The sequence below is a fragment of the Lissotriton helveticus genome, chromosome 1_1, assembly GCF_964261635.1.
Source record: "Lissotriton helveticus chromosome 1_1, aLisHel1.1, whole genome shotgun sequence".
Taxonomy (NCBI): domain Eukaryota; kingdom Metazoa; phylum Chordata; class Amphibia; order Caudata; family Salamandridae; genus Lissotriton; species Lissotriton helveticus.
In genome coordinates, this window is record NC_136057.1 from 1,600,341,777 (window position 1) to 1,600,351,776 (window position 10,000).

Below are 10,000 nucleotides of genomic sequence, written 5' to 3' on the forward strand. Positions count from 1 at the left end.
GGGCCGGCGGGCCCTCCGACCCGGGGCCCGCTTACACCTTGACAAGCAGGGGAGGCCTGCAAGGGACCGACGGACCCCTGTCCTGGGCCCTGGGTGGAGCGGCAGCCCGGGGGACCGGGCCCAGGGCCGGAGCGCCCGACCCGGGGCCCCGACCGGGCCCCTGGACCCAGCCGGGGCTCCCAGGCCCGGAGGCACAGGGGAAGCCTCCCCGGGCCCGCCGGACCCCGTCCCGGGCACCCTGCCCCGCGGCAGGACCCAGGACGGAGCCCGGGGTGGGGAGGCCACCCTCCCCGGGGCCCTCAGGGGCCCCGGATGGAGCTCCTGAACACAGACAAGCAAGGGGAGGCTCCCCGGGCACATCGGAACCCCTTTCCGGGCCCTTGGCAGTGCGGCAGGCTGGGAGACAGGGCCCAGGGCCTGAGCACCCGACCCGGGGCCCGCCCGGGCCCCTGGACCCAGCCGGGGCTCCCAAGCCCGGAGGCGCATGGGACGCCTCCCCGGTCCCTCCGGACCCCGTCCCGGGCACCCTGCCACGCAGCAGGACCAAGGACAGAGCCCGGGGTGGGGAGGCCGCCCTCCCCGGGCCCTCAGGGGCCCTAGCCACTGCTCCTGAACCTAGCCAAGCAAGGGGAGGCTCCCCGGGCACATCGGAACCCCTTCCCGGGCCCTTGGCCGTGCGGCAGGCTGGGAGACAGGGCCCAGGGCCGGAGCACCCGACCCGGGGCCCGCCCGGGCCCCTGGACCCAGCCGGGGCTCCCAAGCCCGGAGGCGCATGGGACGCCTCCCCGGTCCCTCCAGACCCCGTCCCGGGCACCCTGCCACGCAGCAGGACCAAGGACAGAGCCCGGGGTGGGGAGGCCGCCCTCCCCGGGCCCTCAGGGGCCCTAGCCACTGCTCCTGAACCCAGCCAAGCAAGGGGAGGCTCCCCGGGCACATCGGAACCCCTTCCCGGGCCCTTGGCAGTGCGGCAGGCTGGGAGACAGGGCCCAGGGCCGGAGCACCCGACCCGGGGCCCGGCCGGGCCCCTGGACGCAGCCGGGGCTCCCAAGCCCGGAGGTGCATGGGACGCCTCCCCGGTCCCTCCGGACCCCGTCCCGGGCACCCTGCCACGCAGCAGGACCAAGGACAGAGCCCGGGGTGGGGAGGCCGCCCTCCCCGGGCCCTCAGGGGCCCTAGCCACTGCTCCTGAACCCAGCCAAGCAAGGGGAGGCTCCCCGGGCACATCGGAACCCCTTCCCGGGCCATTGGCAGTGCGGCAGGCTGGGAGACAGGGCCCTGGGCCGGAGCACCCGACCCGGGGCCCGGCCGGGCCCCTGGACCCAGCCGGGGCTCCCAAGCCCGGAGGTGCATGGGACGCCTCCCCGGTCCCTCCGGACCCCGTCCCGGGCACCCTGCCATGCAGCAGGACCAAGGACAGAGCCCGGGGTGGGGAGGCCGCCCTCCCCGGGCCCTCAGGGGCCCTAGCCACTGCTCCTGAACCCAGCCAAGCAAGGGGAGGCTCCCCGGGAACAACGGAACCCATTCCTAGGCCCTTGGCAGTGCGGTAGGCTGGGAGACAGGGACCAGGGCCGGAGCACCCGACCCGGGGCCCGCCCGGGCCCCTGGACCGAGCCGGGGCTCCCAAGCCCGGAGGTGCATGGGACGCCTCCCCGGTCCCTCCGGACCCCGTCCCGGCACCCTGCCACGCAGCAGGACCAAGGACAGAGCCCGGGGTGGGGAGGCCGCCCTCCCCGGGCCCTCAGGGGCCCTAGCCACTGCTCCTGAACCCAGCCAAGCAAGGGGAGGCTCCCCGGGAACAACGGAACCCATTCCTAGGCCCTTGGCAGTGCGGTAGGCTGGGAGACAGGGACCAGGGCCGGAGCACCCGACCCGGGGCCCGCCCGGGCCCCTGGACCCAGCCGGGGCTCCCAAGCCCGGAGGCGCATGGGACGCCTCCCCGGACCCATGGAGCCCGTCCTGGGCATTGAGCCATGCCGTTGGCCTGGAGATGGGTGCCCCGGACGCCCGGGGGAGGTCTGTCTGGGACACATGGAGCCCGTCCTGGGCATTGAACCATGCCGTTGGCCTGGAGAAGGGAGCCCCGGACGCCCGGGGGAGGACTGCCCGGTACCCGTGGAGCCCTTCCCGGGTACTTTGCAACGCCGTTGGCCTCCTGGAGATGGGTGCCCCGAACGCCCGGGGGGTGGGCTGCCCGGGACCCGTGGAGCCCGTCCTGGGCACTCTGACCTGCTGTTGGCCCGGGGGAGGGACCCCAGACGACCGGGACCCGTGGAGCCCGTCCTTGGCACTCTGACAAGCCGTTGGCCCGGGGAAGGGAGCCCCAGACGACCGGGACCTGTGGAGCCCGTCCTCGGCACTCCTGTATGCCGTTGGCCCGGGGAAGGGAGCCCCGGACGTCCGGGACCCGTGGAGCCCGTCCTGGGCACTCCTGTATGCCGTTGGCCCGGGGAAGGGAGCCCCGGACGTCCGGGACCCGTGGAGCCCGTCCTGGGCACTCTGAAATGCTTTGGCCCGGGGAAGGGAGCCCCGGACACCCGGGGGGGAGGACTGCCCGGGACCCGTGGAACTCGTCCTGGGCACTCTGACATGCCGCTGGCCCGGGGAAGGGTGCCCCGGACGCCCGGGGCCCGTGGAGCCCGTCCTGGGCACTCTGACAAGCCGTTGGCCCGGGGAAGGGAGACCTGGACGCCCGGAACCCGTGGAGCCCGTCCTGGGCACTCTGAAATGCTTTGGCCCGGGGAAGGGAGCCCCGGACGCCCGGGGGAGGACTGCCCGGGACCCGTGGAACTGGTCCTGGGCACTCTGACATGCCGCTGGCCCGGGGAAGGGTGCCCCGGATGACCGGGGCCCGTGGAGCCCGTCCTGGGCACTCTGCCATGCCGTCAGCCTGGATGGAGCCCCGGACGCCCGGGGGGGCGAAGGCCCGGGACGCATGGAGCCTGTCCCGGGCACTCTGCCATGCCGTCGGCCTGGATGGAGCACCGGACGCCCGGGGGACGACTGCCCAAGAGCCATGGAGCCCGTCCTGGGCAATTTGACATGCAGTTGGCCTGGAGGAAGGAAGCTCCGGGTGGCCTAGGGAGGTGTTGCCCAGGCATATCCCATCTGGTCCCCATGGCAGAGAACCACCAACCCTGGAGGGGTGTCCGGGCATACCCTGCCCCATAGTAATCCGGAGGCAAATTACCCCCCTTTCTTGCAATCTGTGCACGCGAGGTGACAGAGGGGACCCAAGGCGTGAAAGAACCCGACCTCATGGAGCCCTCGCTGGGATCCGGGAGGCGAATGGCACCTCATTAAGACTTCCAGGGAAGTTCGGCCATCTGGTCCCCCCCATAGGAAAGCGTTGCGGGCGACCAGATGCCCGAGGGGATCCGGGCGACCAGATGGCCGAGGGAATCCGGCGACCAGATGGCTGGGCATGGAGGTGAAGCCGCCTGGACTCTTCCCCACCCCGTCCCCGTCCCGGGACGAATGCCCGGGACGCATGGAGCCCGTCCTGGCCACTTGACGTCCCGTCCTGGGCATTGAACCATGCCGTCGGCCTGGAGAAGGGAGCCCCCGGACGCCCGGGGGAGGACTGCCCGGTACCCGTGGAGCCCTTCCCGGGTACTTTGCAACGCCGTTGGCCTCCTGGAGATGGGTGCCCCGGATGCCCGGGGGTGGGCTGCCCGGGACCCATGGAGCCCGTCCTGGGCACTTTTACATGCCGTCGGCCTTGAGGTGGGTGCCCTGGACGCCCGGGGGAGGCCTGCCCGGGACCCGTGGAGCCCCTCCCGGGTACTTTGCCAATGCCGTTGGCCTCATGGAGATGGGTGCCCCGGACGCCCGGGGGGAGGACTGCCCGGTACCCGTGGAGTCCTTTCCGGGTACTTTGCAACGCCGTTGGCCTCCTGGAGATATGTGCCCCGAACGCCCGGGGGGAGGGCTGTCCGGGGCCCATGGGGCCCGTCCTGGGCACTGTGACATGCCGTCGGCCTGGAGGTGGGAGCCCCGGACGAGCGGGGGAAGGCTGCCCGGGACCCGTGGAGCCCTTCCCGGGTACTTTGCCATCCCGTTGGCCTCCTGGAGATGGGTGCCCCGGACGCCCGGGGGAGGTCTGTCCGGGGCCCATGGAGCCCGTCCTGGGCAGTGTGACATGCCGTCGGCCTAAAGGTGGGAGCCCCGGACGCCCGGGGGAAGGCTGCCCGGGACCCGTGGAGCCCTTCCCGGGTACTTTGCCATCCCGTTGGCCTCATGGAGATGGGTGCCCCGGACGCCCAGGGGAGGTCTGTCCGGGACACGTGGAGCCCGTCCTGGGCATTGAGCCATGCCGTTGGCCCGGAGAATGGAGCCCCCAGACGCCCGGGAGAGGTGTTGCCCAGGCATATCTCATCTGGTCCCCCGGGCAGAGAACCACCAGCCCTGGAGAGGTGTCCGGGCGTACCCTGCCCCTAGTAATCCGGAGGGAAATTACCCCCCTTTCTTGCAATCCGTGCACGCGAGGTGACAGAGGGGACCCAAGGCGTAAAAGAACCCGACCTCATGGAGCCCTAGCTGGGATCCAGGAGCCGAATGGCACCTCATCGGGACTTCCAGGGAAGCCCGGCCATCTGGTCGCCCCATTGGAAAGCATCGCGGGCGACCAGAGGGCCGGGATCGAAAGGACTCCCAGCTCCCCATCCATCCCAAGCCTTCGCGGTAGGGTTCCTGACTGCCTGCCCACGCAAGGCAGGGCTCTTGGACCCCGGCTGGGCCTCAGGCGCAGGTTGGACCACCGGAGCTCTAGGGCCCGGACGACCTGGGGGAGGAATGCCCGGGACCCGTGGAGCCCGTCCTGGGTACTTTGACATGCCGTCGGCCTGGAGGTGGGTGCCCCGGACGCCCCGGGGGAAGCTGCCCGGGACCCATGGAGCCCGTCCTGGGTACTTTGACATTCCGTCGGCCTGGAGGTGGGAGCCCCAGACGCCCGGGGGGAGGTCTGCCCGGGACCCATGGAGCCCGTCCTGGGTACTTTGCCAATGCCGTTGGCCTCATGGAGATGGGTGCCCCGGACGCCCGGGGGACGAATGCCCGGGACGCATGGAGCCCGTCCTGGGCACTTTTCCATGCCTTCGGCCTGGAGCCCCCAGACACCCAGGGGAGGACCACCGTGAAAACCATGGAGCCCGACCCGGGCACTCTGCCATACCATCAGCCTAGATGGAGCCCCGGACGCCCAGGGGACGAATGCCCGGGACGCATGGAGCCCGTCCTGGGCACTTTTCAATGCCGTCAGCCTGGATGGAGCCCCGGACGCCCGGGGGACGACTGCCCAGGAGCCATGGAGCCCGTCCTGGGCAATTTGACATGCAGTTGGCCTGGAGGAAGGAAGCCCCGGGTGGCCTAGGGAGGTGTTGCCCAGGCATAGCCCATCTGGTCCCCATGGCAGAGAACCACCAGCCTCGGAGGGGTGTCCGGGCGTACCCTTCTCCCTAGTAATCCGGAGGAAAATTACCCCCTTTTCTTGTAATCTGTGCACGCGAGGTGACAGAGGGGACCCAAGGCGCGAATGTACCCAACCTCCTGGAGCCCTCGCTGGGATCCGGGCGGCGAATGGCACCTCATCGGGACTTCCAGGGAAGTTCGGCCATCTGGTCGCCCCATAGGAAAGCGTTGCGGGCGACCAGATGCCCGAGGGGATCCGGGCGACCAGATGGCCGAGGGAATCTGGGCGATCAGATGGCTGGACACGGAAGTGAAGCCGCCTGGACTCTCCCGACCCTGTCCCCGTCCCCGTGCCCGTGCCCGGGATGCATGGAGCCCGTCCTGGGCACTTTTCCATGCCTTCGGCCTGGAGCCCCCAGACACCCAGGGGAGGACCACCGTGAAAGCCATGGAGCCCGACCCGGGCACTCTGCCATACCGTCAGCCTAGATGGAGCCCCGGACGCCCAGGGGACGAATGCCCGGGACGCATGGAGCCCGTCCTGGGCACTTTTCAATGCCGTCAGCCTGGATGGAGCCCCGGACGCCCGGGGGACGACTGCCCAGGAGCCATGGAGCCCGTCCTGGGCAATTTGACATGCAGTTGGCCTGGAGGAAGGAAGCCCCGGGTGGCCTAGGGAGGTGTTGCCCAGGCATAGCCCATCTGGTCCCCATGGCAGAGAACCACCAGCCTCGGAGGGGTGTCCGGGCGTACCCTTCTCCCTAGTAATCCGGAGGAAAATTACCCCCTTTTCTTGTAATCTGTGCACGCGAGGTGACAGAGGGGACCCAAGGCGCGAATGTACCCAACCTCCTGGAGCCCTCGCTGGGATCCGGGCGGCGAATGGCACCTCATCGGGACTTCCAGGGAAGTTCGGCCATCTGGTCGCCCCATAGGAAAGCGTTGCGGGCGACCAGATGCCCGAGGGGATCCGGGCGACCAGATGGCCGAGGGAATCTGGGCGATCAGATGGCTGGACACGGAAGTGAAGCCGCCTGGACTCTCCCGACCCTGTCCCCGTCCCCGTGCCCGTGCCCGGGATGCATGGAGCCCGTCCTGGGCACTTTTCCATGCCTTCGGCCTGGAGCCCCCAGACACCCAGGGGAGGACCACCGTGAAAGCCATGGAGCCCGACCCGGGCACTCTGCCATGCCGTCGGCCTGGATGGAGCCCCGGACGCCCGGGGGACAAATGCCCGGGACACATGGAGCCCGTCCTGGGCACTTTTCCATGCCTTCGGCATGGAGCGCCCCGACACCCTGGGGAGGACCACCCTGGAAACCATGGAGCCCGACCCGGGCACTCTGCCATGCCGTCGGCCTGGATGGAGCCCCGGACGCCCGGGGGACAAATGCCCGGGACGCATGGAGCCCGTCCTGGGTACTTTTCCATGCCGTCGGCCAGGAGCCCCCTGACACCCAGGGGAGGACCACCGTGAAAACCATGGAGCCCGACCCGGGCACTCTGCCATACCGTCAGCCTGGATGTAGCCCCGGACGCCCGGGGGACGAATGCCCGGGACGCATGGAGCCCGTCCCGGGCACTCTGCCATGCCGTCCCGACAAATTCGTACGGACTCCTAACCTTCCGACACGGATCGGAATCGAGCCCTTTCTGACCCAGCAGATTTCAGGTTGATTTGCTATATACTTTACGTACGATTTTATGGGGGCCGATTCCGATCCGGTACGTAAAAGCAAATATGACCGACATGTCGGACAACCACGTACACCCAGGGGATAGGACTGCCCGGGTCACATGGACCCCGTCCTGGGCACTCTGATCTGCCGCCGGCGCCGGGGATCGAACCGTGATCACCAGATGGGGATATCCCAAAAATCTGGCATGGATACGGCCCGCCAGGACAGGTTTGGGCACCCCTGTTGTACGGACTCCCAAGCCCTACGGTCCTTCTGACACGGATCGGAATCGAACCCAGCAGATTTCGCGTTGACTGCCTCTATATGAGGGGTGCCCAAACCAGTCCTGGCGGGCCGTAGTAATGCCAGATTTTTGGGATATCCCCATCTGGGGATCACGGTTCGATCCCCGGCACCGGCGGCAGATTAGCCCAGCACCAGGTGACTCTGGGAAATAGCTGGCGCCGCGGCTAGGGCGGCTGACTCCGGAATCTGGAGATTTTTTTATTTAAGGTTTTTGTAGAGCGCGTAGTAACCCTCGAGCATCCCAGAGATCAGGGTTCGATCCCCGGCACCGGCCGCAGATTAGCCCAGCACCACGTGACTCTGGGAAATAGCTGGCGCCGCGGCTAGGGAGGCTGACTCCGGAATCTGGAGATCACGGTTCGATCCCCGGCACCGGCCGCAGATTAGCCCAGCACCAGGTGACTCTGGGAAATAGCTGGCGCCGCGGCTAGGGCGGCTGACTCCGGAATCTGGAGATTTTTTTATTTAAGGTTTTTGTAGAGCGCGTAGTAACCCTCGAGCATCCCAGAGATCAGGGTTCGATCCCCGGCACCGGCCGCAGATTAGCCCAGCACCACGTGACTCTGGGAAATAGCTGGCGCCGCGGCTAGGGCGGCTGACTCTGGAATCTGGGGATCACGGTTCGATCCCCGGCACCGGCGGCAGATTAGCCCAGCACCATGTGACTCTGGGCAATAGCTTGCTTAATCTTCCCAACGGCCCCTAGCGCCTAGAGACCCTTACGGGTGATTGTGCGCCTTACAAATGTGGATTATTATTATTATTATTATTATTTGGGCCGATTCCGATCCGGTTCGTAAAAGCACATCTGCCCGAATCTGTCGGACAACCACGTACGCCCGGGAGAGGACTGCCCGGGACCCGTGGAGCCCGTCCTGGTCACTCTGACCTGCCATCGGCCTGGAGAAGGGAGCGCCGGACGCCCGGGGGGAGGACTGCCCGGGACCCGTGGAGCCCGTCCTGGGCACTCTGACCTGCCGTCTGCCCGGGGAAGGGAGCCCCGGACGCCCGGGGGGAGGACTGTCCGGGACCCATGGAGCCCGTCCTGGGCACTCTGACCTGCCGACGGCCCGGGGAAGGGAGCCCCGGACGCCCGGGGGAGGACTGCCCGGGACCCGTGGAACTCGTCCTGGGCACTCTGACATGCCGCTGACCCGGGGAAGGGAACCCCGGACGCCCGGGAGCCGTGGAGCCCGTCCTGGGCACTCTGACAAGCCGTCGGACCGGGGAAGGGAGCCCCGGACGCCCGGGACCCGTGGAGCCTGTCCTGGGAACTCCGGCATGCCGTTGGCCCAGGGAAGGGAGTCCCAGATACCCGGGACCCGTGGAGCCCGTCATGGGCACTCTGACAAGCCGGTGTCCCGGGGAAGGGAGCCCCGGACGCCCGGGACTCGTGGAGCCCGTCCTGGGCACTCTGGCATGCCGTTGGCCTGGGGAAGGGAGCCCCGGACGCCCGGTGGGGGAGGACTGCCAGGGACCCGTGGAGCCCGTCCTGGGCACTTTGACCTGCCGTTGGCCTGGAGATGGAAGCCCCGGATGCCTGGGGGAGGACTGCCCGGGACCCATGGAGCCCGTCCCGGGTACTTTGCCATGCTGTTGGCCTCCTGGAGATGGGTGCCCCGGACGCCCGGGGGAGGACTGCCCGGGACGTATGGAGCCCGTCCCGGGCACTTTTCCATGCCGTCGGCAGGGATGGAGCCCCGGACGCCCGGGGGACGACTGCCCAAGAGCCATGGAGCCCGTCCTGGGCAATTTGACAAGCCGTTGGCCTGGAGGAAGGAAGCCCCGGGTGGCCTAGGGAGGTGTTACCCAGGCATAGCCCATCTGGTCCCCCTAGCAGAGAACCACCAACCTTGGAGGGGTGTCCGGGCGTACCCTGTCCCTAGTAATCCGGAGGGAAATTACCTGACTTTCTTGCAATCTGTGCACACGAGGTGACAGAGGGGACCCAAGGCGCGAAAGTACCCGACCTCCTGGAGCCCTGGCTGGGATCCGGGAGGCGAATGGCACCTCATCATGACTTCCAGGGCGACCAGATGGCCGAGGCGAGAGGGGCGACCAGATGGCCGGGACTAAAATGACGCCAATCTGCCTGCCCCGGAGCTGCAGGGCTCTGGGGCTGCAGGGTTCCGGGGGCTGCAAAGCTGCAGGTCTCTGGGGCTGCAGGGCTCCGGGGCTTCAGGCCTCCCCGGGCCCTGATGGACCCTCCGTCCCGGGCGCCTCCGACCCCCGGCCGCTCGCAGGACGGAGGGGGGATTCCCGCACCACTGGGCCCTGCCGGACGGGGCTCAAGCCCCGGGCCCGGTCCCCGGCCCCAGTCCCGGCTTTCCGAACCCTAGGCCGGGCCGGGGAGAGCCTCCCCTGGGCCCCCGGTGGACCCTCCGTCCCGGGCGCCCCGGACCCCCGGCCGGATTGCTGGACGGAGGGGTACCAGCACCCTCGGGGCCTGGCCAGATGGAGTTCAAGCCCCGGGTCCGGTCCCACCTTCCGAACCCTAGCCAGGCTGGGGAGAGCCTCCCCGGGAACCGGTGGAGCCCCGTCCCCAGCGCCCGGACCCACTGGTGGCCTGCGGGACAGGGGGCTCCAGCACCCTCGGGGCCTGGCCAGAT